Here is a 15039-nt window from a genome sequence, read left to right on the forward strand (position 1 = left end):
AAAAAAAAAAAAACTCTGTAAATAAAGATTGCTGTGTAACTGAGTGGATCCTGCTGTAAGTGAGTGTGAAGGACAGAGCAGTGTCCATCGAGTGGTGGGACGATTCCACATTTCTGCAACCTCAGGGAATGTCCATTGTTACAGCTTAGTAAACACACACACACAGTAAGGCAGCACATGACCTACATGGATAACAACCCCTAAATCCTGCAGTTGAAGCTGCTGCTGAGAGTTGGAGCTGATTGGGCAGCAGAGAAACAAGAGGGGATAAGGAGAAAGTCAAGCTTTGAGGCGGATGACTTCTCACCCGTGTTAAATCACATTATTTGCCTTTGCGCCATTTGTCCGAAAAACGAAAACAAAGAAAGTGACTTTGGTCCTTTACGATGTCGAACTTAACTCAAACTCAACGTTTGCGTGGTTCCCTGAAATCCACTCGCTGCTTTTCCCCTTTGCGTATGCGCGCGCTCAAACCAGCCTGGAAAAGTCTGCGATGGCTCTGCGATACATATGTCTGTTCTCGGCAAGGCCGCCTACAAATGATCCAGCCAAGCTGAGCTCTCATCGCTCACAGGCTGCGCTCATACACCATTACTCAGGCTCGATCGGCTGCATCTCCGTCTCCTTCCCAGTGGGATGGGCAGGGAAGAAATGAGTCGAGATAAACAACTAAGCAGCCAAATTTGAAGTGGAGAGGAAGGAACGAGGACAGCTGTAGTGGAAAAAAAAGAGGAGCATCGAAAATGAGGGGAAAAGAGAAAACGGAGATGATTCTTGGAAGGGAGAACAGTAGCATTTCTCTTGTGTTTGTCTCCGGAGAAAATAACTAATTGATGTGTCTATTGTGCGATTACCTCTCATCACAGGTTGATTGAGCGGCTGTCACATGCGCTCACTCTCTCTGAATGCTCAAATGCAAGAGGCATCCATCTCTATCAGCCCCGGACGCACGTGCGTGTGCGCGTGCGTGCGTGCGTGCGTGCGCGTCCGTGTTTGTCTGCCAATGTGCTCCAATGCGTCGTCCCTGACAGGCACACATCGCACGGCGTCACCCGGCTCCTCCAGCAGACCCGAGGAGACGAGACAGACGGAGCATTTTGACAAATGACGACAGCATTGTTTAGATGGTGATGGTGGTGGAGGCAGAGGGGGGGATTGTAACTGACTGAGTGTCCCAGGCAACGCTGACACGCAGTGTGTGGCCTATTGCAAGTCACTGCCAGGGAGGCGCGTCAGGTGGTACCAGAGACAAGCAGGACCCACGTTGCCAGTCAAGAAAATGGAGAGAAGTGACAGAGTGAAGGCCTGCGATCGAACCGTGTGTGAGATTGATGCTGCCGCCTGTAGAAGGCCTCTGAATCCACATTTTGACATCTGACCTTCTGGGCAAAAAAAAAAAAAATTACAAATGGTCGCACAGGTTTTGCCCAATACAAACAGACTGCAATGGAACTATTTTTAACTAACTGACCATTTGAATGTTTGTAGGTCAAATGAAGGAAAAAAAAACAAGAAGTCCGTGTGGACAGGGCCTTAGTAACATAATCTTTAAGTCATGTTCTGTGTATTTCCTGTTTTATTTTGAAATCTCTTTAGTCTGTTGTCAACGTCCTTAGTTTTACTTCCTGTGTTTATTCCTCGATTTCTTTCACGTGTCTCGTTGTTGTGCCTGCCCTTGATTGCTCCTACCTGTGTCCTTGTCTCCCTTTGTCTTTTTTGGTTCATTGTTTTCTGTCCTGGTTTGTGATTTGTAGTTCCTGTTCCCACCAAGGTGTTCCGTTGTTTTCACGTCTGTTGTTTCATGCATTCTCTTAGTTTCTTGTTTCGACTTTCTTTTGCACTCGCCTTGTCTGTTTTTCTGTTAAGTCTCCTGGTTTGGTTTTTGTTAATAGTTTACGCTGATGGACACCCTTAGTTTAGTTTGATTTTCTTAAACGAAATCTTTTTTTTTTTTGTCTGCAAAAACCTGCCACCACGCTCCCGTTGTCCTGGTCCAATCATTGAAGGACAAAGACATTGAGAAGCAGATTACAAGCCAACCACTAACACTTATTTTATTCAGTCCCTTCTCAAGGACTCTAGATGATAGAAGTTCAGGATTGGATGGACAGTTTTAACCAATCCAGGCCAGTCTCTGCAGTGGAAAGCAAAGTTCTTCTTTGATGTGTTTTGGCACATAGAATGTCGGCGTCTCATTTCTGACCAATCACATGCCTCGTGCGCCGCTGTTCACTGAGGCAGAAGGAGTTTGGGGGATAAGGGCTGTCAGAGACTCTGGCCGTCAGGATGACTGGGGGGTCATAGGTCATGTTGGGATATGGGCAGTGGAAGAAGAGCAGCTCCAAGCAGGGATGTACATCTCCGCCACAGAGATGTGTTTGTGGTTTTCCAAGCAGGGTTTTCTGCCTTTGTTATATTTCATTACTCCCCACTGCCCACAAGACTCCTTTTTTTATCATGCTGGTTTATGCAGTCTGAAGGGGCCCCAGCGGACGGAGCGGATGTAAATCATCCAAGCGTGTATGGATGGAGGCCTACCCCGTGAGGAGTGGCTCAAGAAATAAACTGAAACTGACCCAATCTGAGCAGTCCATTCATATCCTTTGTGATCTTGTTTCATGCAAGTTTAGAGATGAAATTTCTGATGTGCACCGTTGCATCACTTTACTGAGCAAATAGAAAATCTGGTTTCTGTATTTTTTTTCTTGAACTCTCATTTAACTGTGTAATTTCTATGTGAAATTGCAAGCCTGCGCTTGACTCTTTTTCAGGAAGCAAAAGCAAAAAAAAAAAAAAAAAGTTTGAGAAAGTCACAGAATAAACAGCTGCCACTGCTTTCATTTTGCAATCTTTTGTAAGAATAGTGCAGGAGACTGGAACTCTGCAAGAATGTGCATGAGTTTCACGACACTGCTTAATCAGGAAGGGAAGGAAAACCTTAATCAGTGTGAATGCACAGAAACACAAAGCCTTTAAATGGCAATTTCCAGGCACTGTGTGGTACAGCTGACACTTTGAGGGCACCATTCTCACTGCGCTCACTGTGCAGAATACTGTCTTGGGCCGACGTGCAAGAGCTCAAGTGACAAATATTCCAAACAAGTTGCTGACTTTGTACAGAATGCTTTGCAACAAATAGTTTTCTGCAAGGAAGTTGAGTCGTTACATCAATTCCACTGGGGAAGACAAAGGCTTCGTCCCATTTCTTCCTTTGCCACGACCACTTACCCCCAACCCCTCTGTTTTGCATTTAGATGCACAGTGACCTGAATCTTGCTGACACAGAAAAGTCAGTATTCACAGCGACGTGCTAAAACAAATGCATTTACTTTCTCTTTGAATAGAAACATAAGGAATGTGATAATGTTGTTGTTTTTGCTCACTGTTTCAATGAATAAAGGTGGGCTGTTTTCCATAAAAGTCACCAAAACAAGTTAAAAAATGTTAGTGGTAAGGTAATGTGATGTAAATTATCATATTTTGTCAAATTAATAAAACTAGCTTACGGTCAGTTCCTAACTGTTTGTATTGATTAGAGATTTGTGTATGACAAACCTGCATTTTGTAGGAATGTTTTAAAAAATAATGCCAGATATGACTGATTTGTTACCAGTCATACCTGGTAACAAACATGAATAAAGACTTCAACCACTGATGAAGTCCCATAGCGCTGTACTATCATTTGTCATTCGACAATGGTAGCAAACTGTTATTTGTCTCCCACAAATTTTTCTTTCCTGATTTTTCAGATTTAAACACAAGGAACTACAATACTTCCCACAGGATGGATTTAACACTTTTTGGAGCATTCAACATTGCACAGACTTTGACAGTTGGTTCTCCTTCCCCACTTGTGTCATTCACAACTTTTACTCTACTTCAAAGTGTGAATAAGTAAGCCGAGTGTGAGGGATGTTGCGTGTGCATGGGCTGGCAAACCGTGTACTTGGCTGCCAACAAGCTGTTTAAACAGTTATAAAAAAAACAACCCCACACACACAAACACACACACAATTCCACTGACATGCCTTCCTTCACTACAGTGTGAGCAGAGGAGGAAATGGCAGCAGGTGGAGTAAGTTGGAGCAAACGCAAATCATTTCAACGTCAATTTAGCATTTAGAAAGCGCATTCCACTGGCGTAGTTTCAAGGTCACGATAACAAAAAAAAGCCAAATGAAATCGAGAAACAAATTCCAACACATTTATTTTAAAGGGGCCCTTTCGCTGCTGCTTCCCTGCGACACTGATAAAATGGCGTTTTACAATAAATCTGCAGCAAATTTCAACTCCTCCTTGAATGTCATGTCCAAGTCATAGCAGATAGAGGAAGAGGTAAAAAAAGAGCGCCATCGTCTTGCTCCTCCTTTAATCCTGTCGTCCTCACAGATACCTCAAGGTCGTGCCTACTTAACCCCAGGACGGCTGCGGGCTCCAGCATGATGTGCGCTTTCTTGTGCGTCCGTGCCTTGCCGCGTCTATTTATAAAATGGGACTTCTTTTAGTGGGCGACAAATTGAACAGGCACCTCGCTGCCGCCGTCTCCGCCGCGTTCTCTTCACCATGGTGCATCGCACCAGAATCACAGGGAACAATGTGGGAATCAGAGGGTCGGCGCGGTGTGGGCTGCCTCTCTGCAGCTACTACTAATGAGCTGTAATCTGGAGCAGCGGGAGGCAATGCCTGCTCAAGGAAATTGCTGTTGCTCGGTGCGTTTGCCCGCCAACAGAGGAGAAGGAGGAGGAGGAGGAAGAGGAGGAGGAGGCATCACATCATCAGTGCTCATTTCCAAAAGAACAAAGGAAGCAGAGGGAGCCCGTGTTAAAGGCGACCTTCGTGAGCTTCCGACGTGGCACAGACTCGGCGTAGACAGCTGAGCAGGCCAGGCAGGTAGGCGGCTTGGAAAACCAGGGGCCTCCTCTCCGTTACAGCAGCAGATCCCTGCAGCTGAAGCCGTCACTCATCACCTCCTCAAAGTCCCTCTGCTGCTTTCCTTCCAGCTACCTTTTTTTAATTTATCCGGAGCTGCATTTCCATTCCAGTTTTTCAAAAAAAAAAAAAAATTCTAAAATTTAAAACAAAGTACAATTGCAATTTTCAGGTATTTCCATTGAATGGTGCGAAGAGCATAAACCGCAATTTTCTGGAAAAATCTCATCCTGCGAGAATTACATTTGCTTTTGTTTGTTTACGTTTGTTTGCTGTCAAGAATGGTTGTTATATTTTTCTCTTTGATCACTTGTAAAAAATATTTCATCTCCTCCTCCGTCCAAAACATAACGCGCCATTTCCACTTGAAGTGAACTGGTCATGTGACTCCGTACGTCACGTCTGCTGACGTGCAAATGCTGAAAAAGTGTTTTTTATGACACTTTTGCGATGTACCTCTATGGATGCGTCTGAAAAACCACCTCATGAGAGCAACAAAACCTTTTCACCATATTTGAGAGTTGAGGCGTTTCCATGACCAGTTTTTTATTACGATATTTAGGTCTTGCACAATTCTAGGGGTCATGGAAATGCAGCTAGTGACTCAATTCTTATTCATAAAATAAATCCTCTCTTTTACCTGCTCAGTCAGTCCACAGCTTGCCAGAACCCATACTGTTCAAAAACTTCACAGCCCACCCTCTCCTGTGTGTGTGTGTGTCCTTGTGTTTCATCACCCACCTGATCCGTCTTCAATGTTAGCCACCCGGCTCAGATCTGCGCGCAGGGGGTGCAGAAAACAAAAGAATTGGTAAACAAAGCTGATGAGTTTTCATCATCAAAGAGAAATGTCAGGGTGAAACGATCCGTTATTCATCTGTGGGTCTCGAAAAATATGACGCCACCTGTGTTGAGGCAGGCAGGGAACAGAGGTAATATGTTTCAATGACAGCACTGACTGCTCCTGGATTGAGGAGCTTTCCGTCCATTTGCTGCAACGGCGCGAGGACGGGGCAGAAATAAATTTATTTCCGTCTCCAACCTGGCTCTGGAGCGCCACGCGGACACCAAAGGAAAACAAAATGCCTTGCAGACGGAAGATTAAATGTGGAGGGGAGCAGTGAGGGAGGGAGGGAGGGGAGAGGAGAGGAGAGGAGAGGAGAGGGCTGAACAGGCTTTTTCACCTCAGGATATCCTGCTAAAAGCTATCTGTTCCCCTGGTGACGGAGCACCACGCAACTTCTGGGCTTGGAAGCTTAAGATAGACAGACACGCCTGCGCGCACACACACACACACACACACACACACACACACACACACACACACACACACACACACACACACACACACACACACACACACACACACACAGCCCTCTATGCTCCTGTACTTTCATCAGTCTTCAGCATGGAACCCCCTCCCTCCTCTTTCCATCTTTCCATCCTGGTACAGTAGCTTCACCTGGCCTTCACACAGCCTGTCAACGCTTTATTAGTAAGCATCTGTTCACCACTAATCTCATCTTTCCTCACTAGGAATAACTGACCCTTCCCTCTTTCCTTTCTCTCATTCTCTCTCTCTCTCTCTCTCTCTCTCTCTCTCTCTCTCTCTCTCTCTCTCTCTCTCTCTCTCTCTCTCTCTCTCTCTCTCTCTCTCTCTCTCTCTCTCTCTCTCTCTCTCTCTCCTTCTCTTCTCAGTGAAACAAGCCAGCCTCGGCCCCAAACTGAATCACTACTGCTTTATTACATGTCAGCATCTCTTCTTTGTTTTTTTTTTTTTCTTCCTTGTCCCAGGAGGAGATTATGCCCCGGGCCAGAAAAGGATGCACCAGCAGGGGGGTGCAAGAGGAACGGAGTCTATGATGAGCGAAAGAGGATGGGGGAAGAGCTTTGTATCTTTCATTGCTCAAACCACAGGTGTTACTTTCATGCCTTTGCTGGAAGTGATGAGAAAACGAGGGCTGGGTGTCCCCCCTCCATTCTTCCAAGCCTTTGTCTTGCCTCCAGGACTCCGACACAGCCTCCCAATTTGCCTCCAGTTTTAGATAAAGCCAACCCTCCTCTACTTTTCAGCATATGGTGCAGCCCAACACCCCCCCGCAAGCCCTACACGCCTGTCGCCGCACGCACAAAGGCCACTTTCTCAATATATTCTGCTCCAGCTATTACACGATTCATCAAAAATTAAAGCGGCAGTCAAGGAAGTCTTCGGGGAAACACCAAAGTCCTGGAGCAGGATTCACGCTGCGGATGAAAGAGGGAGGAGATGAAAATCTGGCCTGTGTTTTACCATATTCATACGAAGACACTTCCACACATGCCGGTTGGAAACTCCGCTGCCCTGTTTGTTTGCTTACAACCTTGTGTGTTACTCACCGAGCTCACATTCAACACGGAACGCAGCTGCCACCGCCACCTCCCTCCACACACTCACACACACACACACACACACACACACGCACAACGATCTCTCTTGGTGATAAATACGAGTAATAACTGAGATGCATTAGGAGAAGATTGTCTTTTTTTCATTTAACTTGGAGACACAGATAGAAATTGATCATGTGGTGAGACATTGTCTCACCAGGCAAATCTATCTTGCGCTGCAACTGGTTACACATTGGTGGTAATGTACAATGCTTCAGGGGCAGATTACTCTTCTCCGCATGGGGGTATTTACTCCTCACATTCTGCATAATGTCCAATACTAGACCCATTTTGATGCTGATGTGATTCCAGCCCCAAAATGCAATGAGTCTCCTACCAGCATTTTTCACACAATCACCAATCCTTGTGCCACCGACTGCGCGAACTTGCTATCTTTGAAATGTACTTGTACACTCTTGCTTATGAAGCTCTCTCTAAAAACACACACACACACACACACACACACACACACAACTACAGGCCAACTTCAGTCCAGAGAGGCTGCTGCTGCTTTGAAATCTCACAAGGAATCTGTATTCCTCGTTCTCCCAACGTTTCAGGCAAGATCCCCTGCAGCTCATGCATCCTTTTATGACGTCCATTGTCATTCGCATGGGCACACCTCATCCTTTTTTATTCGCAGTAATAGCCTTGCTCATCAAAACCTTGCTGAATATGCCAAAACTAGAGACTTCTGTGACAAAAGAACAAGCAGAGACGCCGCCGCGACGCATTATTTTGACAGATTTTACTCAGTCAGAGGAAGGAAGTCGGATGTGATGCAGAGTTTTTTACATTTCTGGCAGCACCTGCACCTTAAGCGACCCCACCAGATGGTTCTGTCTTGCCGAGTGGAAGCCAGGCATGTCTATGCGAGCAAGGCTGTGTGCATGTGTGCATGAAAGTGCTGTGGTAAAATATTGTTGACTGAGTTTGCACACCTGTCTGCATTTGCACGACAGGCAGGTCTGTTTGTGCAAACGCGCCGTGTCGCTACTCCTCTGGAGTGTGTGTGTGTGTGTGTGTGTGTGTGTGTGTGTGTGTGTGTTCGCCCAGAGGTTTTCAGACTGAGAGCGCTCGCACACAGGTCAAGCCTTGAAGGCAGCCGGGAGGATGTGCGCGCCGGACTGTGACCAAAAACAGTTGTGAAGGCCTCTGTTTCCGCCGTCTTCATCCCTCCACCTCTTCCTCCATCATCCCCCCGCTCAGCGACTGAGGACACAGACGCACTCTGTCAGCCAAGAGTGTCTGACGGCAAAAACACTCAGGAACTGCTCTTAAATAGAACAAACCAGCATTCTGCTCTTCCCCTTATTTTGGTCGGCCTGCAAGAGGTCCTTGCGATGAAAAGACAAAAGGTGTCACAAGTTAATCATGCTTTGGGATTTCTTTATTTAAAGTCACACCGTCCGCTTTTATCAACAGACGGTTTTAGCGAGATGTTCATGAAAAATATAACACATACTTGTAGGATTTCATTTAAAATATAATTCAAGGTCTGCACATTTAATCCAATTTGATTTTAAGGTTCAATATGACAAATTTTGTCCTTTCAATTTATGTTTTCAAGTTAGGCATATTTTTCAAGTATTTTATTTTAAATTGACGTTGAAGTTTCATGAAAACTGACAAAAGAATGACAAAGAACGGTTTTGTAAAAATGATGTTTCTCTTTCAGTACTTGACATTGGATTACACATTTATACCAAGAAAGTCTGACAGATCATCCTATTAGTAAAGTAATTACAAAAAAAAAAAAAAAAAACCTAGATGATTTGACAGAAATGTGTAATGTGCAATTTCTTCCTGCATAAAATTATATTTTTTTGCCTCTTATTTTTGCCGCTCACAAAGAGCACATTTGTTTGGAATGGCCTTTTATTTACCTCAAGGGTATTATTGGACCTTATCTCTGAAAGAAGTTTCAAATTTTCAGTTATCACACTGAGTCGTTTTATTTTCAAATCAAGTGGGAGCAACATAATTAAACAAACAAAACATGACAAAAATAGTTTCCTTGTGCCACTGATGTCATCTTGGAAGTTCCCCTCTAATATGTCAGCGCATGAGTGAGCTTTTCTTTTAATAAATACATCCCCTCATACTGTAGTGGCTATATGTAGAGCAGCTGTAAAGCAAGGCTGATGTGTGTCAGAGATCATGTTCATGCCCCACATCTTAAGAGTCATATCAATATTCAATGTCCATCGCAGTGTCTGGCTCTGAGAGATGATTGATGCGTTACTGTGGCAGTGGTTGGAAGCAGAGCCTGGGGAGACACTGGGGCCGCAGTGACTGAGTGGCCTGCCCAAATAACATAGAACTCAATTTACGGTGCTACATAAACCCAAGATGGATCATTCAGTGGGCCTCGGTATTAATTACTGCGTATGCATTTGCGTGCGTCATTGCTCATGGATGTCAGCAGTGCATGCAGATGAGAGGAAAAAATAGCCCTACGGTTCGCTGATTGCGTGGACAATATTAGAAAGGTTGAGTAATTATGTAGTCACAATTGCAACACAACAGATCCCTGTGGTTCCTAATGGCCCTTTACATGACTGTTAATATTTAGTATTCTGCAGACTGCAAAGCCCACCTTATTAATTATTCACAAAAAACCATTACATGTATGTGATCCATGTTGAGGTGCCAGCACCAAATGCACCCAGGCTCTGGCTTTATAATTAGAATCATTTGTTACTTATGTGTGCAACATGTCACTGCATGTGGTATGGTGAAAGACCTCAGCACAGCACTGAGAGCAGCATATAGGAAATGGATAATAAAATGGAAGCCGTTGCTGAAAGAGTGTTGGCCAGTGGAGCGATATCACCCCCTCTGAATAATTCCCAAAAGGTTTTGAGCATTTCTCGGAAAGCATGTGCGTGGCCAGATTTGAGGTAAGCTTGTTGTAAATTTGCTTGGATATATGTGTAAGGCTATAACTCCCACTTTATAACTACCTGCCAGTCAGACTTTGTCAGACACCGTAACGCTCTAATTGCTGCCAGATGTGGCCTGGTTGGGTCCACCTCGGTGGGGACCGCTCTAAGGGATATTCACTATAACTGGGACACCTGATTTTAAGGTATTTTCAAACTATTGGCAACTATTTAAACAAAACAAAAAATTCCTCTTTCTCCAAACATGTTCAAAACCTGAACGATTGAAGGAAGATTTAACATTGCACCAAGTTAGATCAATTGTGTTCATCATGTCTTTTGTTTTACATGGGTTTCTAGCTATTCTTTTAATTAGACATAGGTTTTTCCTATCTTTGACACAACAAACGTAGGTAAAACCTGATCCAAAGAAGGATATGAATCCATTGTACCGAGCTGTTGACACCTTTTCTTGGCCCTTCTTGATGAAAGAATCACCTTGATTACTTGAATCTAAAGAAGTGTTGCAGCTTCAGGTTCACACGATGAAATAGTAAACCTGGGAGAGGAAAAAAAAATGAAACCGTATAGATGAAATGCAACATTTAATCCACTGACTTGGTCAGGCAAACACAGTCTTGGGGACTGCGGGAGGGGAGAGTCGAGGACTCTGCACTGTCATATCTACAACTAGGCAGTTTGCCTTTTTTGTGGATTCCCCTCCCTCTCATGCCACTCCCTGCCAGCAACAATTGATGTCACATTAAAGAGCCTTCTGAATCCCACCAAAAATCAACCAAGGGCTGTGAAGGCAGTCCTTTGCTGTGTGTCAATTCAGGGTCTGCACCCTTCAAACCGAGTGTCCTCCGTCTGAAGGAAGCGTTCTTCGAGGACCCAGCCTAGAAGGATGGCCCAAACCCCGCCTCCCCGGTAACCACCCGGGACGGTCTAGCCTTCGGCGTATTTTCTCGTTGCGTCACCGCCGTTCCCTCCTGCTGGCCAACCCCAGAAGTGACGTTTTCATAGCATCAAGCTAACCATTGGTTCGCCATCTAACGATGGCGTTGGATGTTCAAATAATAAAAACCCAATGTTCAAACTGAATATTTCATGTGAAATTTAATACTTAAATTTATACGAAGTGTCTTTGCCAGTACATGCTGCTAATTTCAGCTGACTTCCCAGGACCCCACGATGCTTTGCAGCAGCACGCAAGGCATCATGGGATACATAAGTACGCGAAGGATAGTAGCGGTGCAGCCTTGGAAATGGGCTAAAACGAGGGCGCATTCCGAGTACGCATTTTGAGCGTCCTAAGGACTTTTGGGAATTGGGGCAAGCCTTCGCGCAGTGCTATGATGCAACTTCCTTTCAAAATGCATACTTCAAGGATGCAGACCCTGATTTGAGACACAGCACTTGACTTCATCGCTGCTGTAGGATTAATCTTGTAAAGATTTAACTACTTGCAGTCTAGGCTCCTTTGGGAGGCAGCAATGTGCCACAAGGCATCTAGTCTGCTGGAAATGACAAGAAGAAGAAGACGCAGATCGTTGTAACTATCACAGTGGAAAACCCTCCTGCACTGCATGCTGCCTCCCTGGACCCGCTCCTGCTGCAAGGCTCTACTCAGCCACCGGCCACCTGCCTTTGCTCCACTCCTGGCTTCAGTGTCCGTGCTCCACCCCCTTACTTCATCTACTGGCGGCGACTAAAATAAAGGGTAAAAAGTTTCCTGCTCCTCTGAGTGTGTGCCTTGTCCAACTTTCCCCCACCTGAATGTCACATGAACTGTGCACGGTGTTCACTGTGTTCACTCACAGGAGAATATATGGTGGTCCTCAACCTGCAGCCAGGGACACTCAGTGGCAGGGCCATTCTCTTTGTTGCAAGTCACAAAATTGTAAAAACTCTTGGAATATAATTTTATTTTAACTTTGCCATTCTGCTTCTTATTCAGGTAAAGCCTGAGTCCTTCCTTAAGAGTGTCAGCAGCCTTTAACCAGAACAGTTACCCTCCACTGAAACCTGTTTTTCTTCATTTTTCCAAACATGCTTGTTCTTTCCTTTCGAAGAGGCAAATTCCAATAGAAGCCAAGTTCTTGAACACCCAGCCATTGTTTTTAGCCTTGCCTTATTTGCTCGCAGGTTTTCCTTTGGCTTGTGTTTGGATTCTTTTTCGCTGCAGCTGAGGCTTTGGTTGCCAAACTTTAGTTGCCAGCTTCATGGTCATCCCCCCCCAAAGACAGGATACCCTCAATATAGTTGTGCTCTGCAAATTTGCAGCAACCCCTCCATTTTTTTCCTGATGGCCACACAGAGCATTAAATCCACCCACGTACGTTTTAATGCCTCAGCAGCAAAGCTTGTTGTTAAAATATCTGGTATCAGTGCTGGTTTTTTGCCAACTGCCTGCTTCCTATGGTTGTGCCCCCCAGGCTTCTTCCAGCTCGGTCAGCAGTGCCTTCCTCCATTTCCATTGGTCCATGCCCTTCCTTTCCAGGCGTTATCTCTCCTGGGTCGAGACTGTCTTAGCTTATCCATGACTTCTCATCACTTGGCTCGCTACTTTGACCACCCTGTAGCTCTGACTTCCAATGCCCTTGACCGTCTTTGCCCTCTAGATGTCTCCAAGAATATGCAGTTATCATAGAATTTTTCTACCATCCCTTCTACTTTACTTTCCCTGTATTTACTGTCAGTGCTATTTCGGTTCACATGTTCACGACTGTAACTGAATTTGCATTTAGAGCCAGTTGTATGCTGCAAGCGACCAAGACTGTGACTTCAAGCTTCATTGTGTGTTTTACGCGGCGCTGCGCAGAATTGCAAGTATCAGCAACGAGTCAACCTGAAGTGATTTTTGTAGTGGCCAGTCTGCCATAGGCTGTCTCTTTAGATGGGACTGTTTAGTCATGCTCTGATGAACACTTTGCATTTTGGTTTTCAAAAATACTGTAATAGCATTCATATTCTCCAAACCTCAGCCCACACAGTGCCAATTCTAATACATTCAAACCTTCTGTGTACAAACCCAACAAGGTCACACAAAATAATTGTTTGTCCTAAAGCATTGGGTTTTTCTTTAAAGGAGAGGAAATGTAAAGAGGTCAGGGAAAAGACAGAAAGGAAGATTAAACAAAAGACAACCAGATTCCGTTGTGTGAAACAATGACAATAAAGGTGATTCTGATTCTAAAGGTTTGCGTGAACATTTTTGAGAGAATCTCTCCCACTGCATGAATGAATGGACAGCCAACAGCCCATCGCAGTTGGGTGTAGGAGGTTAACTGTCTGCTCTCTGGCCCCAGATCTTCAGCAGAAGACAAGAGAAGGAGAGCTATCTGTACCTTCACCTGGGTTAAGAGCTGAGTTACCCGGATGAGGGTGCATTACGTCCAGATACTTAAATCACTGAACAGGAACATCAGATCTGATCTGATGTCTAACAGCAACAGAGAGTCTGTTCCAGGTAAGCTTATTCAACATGTGTCAAATAGACTTAGGTGCAGACTAAGGTAGTGGTAGCATTGATCAATACTTGTAGTTTAGTTTTGTGTTCATTAGGCCATAAGCTACGTAATACAGACTTGCAAAATGTTCTGCTGAGAAACATGAAACACTGCCTGAAAAATGTAATTGTGGTTTAAAGCGTGAAACTGATGCAACCTTTCTTTTACTAAAAATGGGCATTTAATTATCAAGCTTTTAGTCTGGGGGGGGGGGGGGGTTTACTCCATTTACAAAATTCAACCACACACACACACACACACACACATACACACGCCTGCATGCACACACACACCTCGATTGATCTCTAAAGGTAGACACTATTTGTGGAAGCGCTGCTTCCCACAGTCATTGTTTTAGCCGTAGAGCTCTAATTAACATAGTTCGATATTGAGCGTTACCTTCACTGCGATAAATAAGACTAGCTTTATCTCACACACTGCTTTCCCTAATTGAATCAACAACAGAATTGACATTTTTTGTTCTTCCTGAACAGGACTTTCGATTTCTTCCCTGTGCAGATGAGAAAAGCCCCTGGGACTTGTTTGGTCAGACGACCTTGTGCTGAAAGTCAAAGATGACCTTGGACAGGAGAATATAGAAAATACACAATTTGCTCCACTCTCAAAAAGATATTCATGATGGCTTAAAGGATACAAACGATAGCCCTTTGATTCCTCTGTATCATGGACTTTATTATGAGCATAAATGTGCAGTTAAGTGTGTTATGTGTGGCTACTGTTAGAGCCATGATACACCCATCACTGATACACACATGCCTTGCAATTTCTGGGTTGAGGGGTTTTGTTTATTTACTTAATTAAGAGAATAAAGTAAATAAAATTCATATAAAAGGTTTGAATTGGAAATTACTTAATCAAAGTTGGTGTATTTCTTTTCATATTGTATTAATTAGCTGCTGCTTTAACAGGCTGATGGCTGAATGTTGGTTGATAGACTATTTGTTGTGTAACTGTTTCTGAAAATGAATGTAGCCTGGCATCACGCACCCTGTGTCATGGTCTTGGTGATTTCATGTTTGTTTCGCCGCATGAACTTCTGCCCAAGTTTGTTTCCAGTTGTTTCGAGTATTTTGTTGAATTTTAATTTTTGCATTTACATTTTCAGGGCAGCCTGTTTTCTTGTTAATTGCCCCGGTTGGTGATTGGTTTCACCTGGCTCTTGTCTGCCCTTGCAAACCTGCACTTCATGAGTCTCTTCCACCATGATGTGCACAGCTGCACTTGGTTTGGGTCATTAATTAAGTTCGTATTTAGGTTTGTCTTTT

The sequence above is a fragment of the Nelusetta ayraudi genome, unplaced genomic scaffold (genome assembly GCF_046127955.1).
Source record: "Nelusetta ayraudi isolate G7.1 ecotype Tasmania unplaced genomic scaffold, CSIRO-AGI_Nayr_v1 ptg000005l, whole genome shotgun sequence".
In the NCBI taxonomy this organism is placed as follows: Eukaryota; Metazoa; Chordata; class Actinopteri; order Tetraodontiformes; family Monacanthidae; genus Nelusetta; species Nelusetta ayraudi.